Source organism: Austrofundulus limnaeus, unplaced genomic scaffold (genome assembly GCF_001266775.1).
Source record: "Austrofundulus limnaeus strain Quisiro unplaced genomic scaffold, Austrofundulus_limnaeus-1.0 Scaffold167, whole genome shotgun sequence".
Lineage (NCBI taxonomy): Eukaryota > Metazoa > Chordata > Actinopteri > Cyprinodontiformes > Rivulidae > Austrofundulus > Austrofundulus limnaeus.
In genome coordinates, this window is record NW_013952569.1 from 1,204,500 (window position 1) to 1,206,098 (window position 1,599).

Genomic DNA, 1,599 nt, shown 5'->3' on the forward strand with positions numbered 1-1,599 from the left:
AATAATAATAATAATAATAATAATAATAATAATTAGTTCCCAAACTGTCTGCACAATAACCTGCTTTCATGTTTAATTTATTTGTAGGGATTATTTTGCAGGTGAGAACTGTTTGAAGCCACAAGGTGAACAGATGTTTCAGAACATCTGCAGATCCAGTTGTTTGATTTTTCTGCGGCTGGATCTGCTGCTTTAACGCGGCGCAGCTGCAGCTTTAATCCTGTTTTCTGACAGATTGAAAGCAGACGCGCTCTGCTGCAGGTGGAGGAGGAAACACCTGAAGAAGAGTTTAATGTGCGGGGGAACCCCCCACCCCCACCCCACCCCCAAAGGTGCGCCATGCACCTCAGCACCACTGCGCACAGGGATTCTGCAGAAAACTGCGCCGTCCTCTGCCGCACACACACACACACACACACACACACACACACACACACACACACACACACACACTGCACATAAAGCTGCGTAACGCGCACGCTAAAGGCGCACAGAACAGAGAAACTCAGCAGCTCTGGTTTCTGCTCACACACGCGCAAACACACGCGCACTCCCGCTACACCCCCTCTTTTTTTTCCAGCATTAGTCAATCCAGTCAGGATGCACAAACCACCCACCAGTCACACAAAGCCTTCTCTGTGCTTCAGCACCATTAATGACGTGTATTAAACAGATTGTGGTGATAAAACATGAAGCCAACATGAAGCTGCTCAGCTCAGACCAGGTGACATGTTGGACAGATGAGGAGCTGGAACCAAACAAAAGCAGCAGAAGTGGAGGAGACCCGCTCCTCCTCCAACAATCAGCCTTTTCAAACTCCTCATGTCACATCCAGAGGTGCGCTGTTTGTTTGCGCCCTTTTTAAAGCTCCGCGGCCGCAGAGCTGCGGTTAATTGATCAATCAGGCTCCGGCTGTTTACAGGTGTTCGCTTCGTTCGGATTAGATTAAAATAATCCAGATGTTTGATGGTTCTTACCTTTTTCCGGAGAGCCCGTTCATCCGGCTCTGTGTGCGGAGAAGAATCAAAAATGAGGAAAGATTACTCCCGTTTCTCCCCGCGGGGGGCTCGCGCGCCTCACGTGCGGCTTCCTTCTCTGCTCTCCCAACGCCTTTCTGTGCGTTTTTTCTTCTGCTGCTTTTCTCTCGCGGGATTTCCACCTCCGTCTTCCACTTCTCCTCCTCCTCCTCCTGCTCCTCCTCCTGGAACTCCGCAGAATCAGCTCGTCCTCCGCGCACCTCCCGGACGGAGACGGAGCGGCTCGAGACGCTCGTGTTTGTGATGGAGGTGCTGCTGCTTCTCCTCCTGCACGCGACCCATCGGGCTTTTTCCCCTCTCTCCCTCAGTGTTTCTGACTCAGGGAGTGAGACACGCAGAGCCACAGGTGATTAAAGATTCTCTGTGAAATCCAAAAACAGTCCGCAGGTTCTGCTCCCGGCTGCTGTCAGCGCGCGCTGCGTCCACGGACTCACGTGTCTCCCTCCCACCTGACTCACACCAAGACTCAATGTATATGCTTGGTTTTCTTTCTGCTTTTTTTAAACAGCTACATTTTTAAATAATAATAATAATAATAATAATAATAATAATAATAATAATA

General features: G+C 49.6%; 1 protein-coding gene across 1 annotated transcript in view; it reads right to left on the reverse strand.

Moving 5' to 3' along the window:
* The window catches only part of trpc5a (transient receptor potential cation channel, subfamily C, member 5a), a gene marked incomplete in the record, with an annotated part of 146,999 nt that extends 145,567 nt beyond the window's left edge, over positions 1–1,432 (reverse strand). Inside the window, 1 exon segment of the mRNA XM_014017426.1 lies at positions 978–1,432.
* Positions 1,433–1,599: the final 167 nt, after the last annotated feature.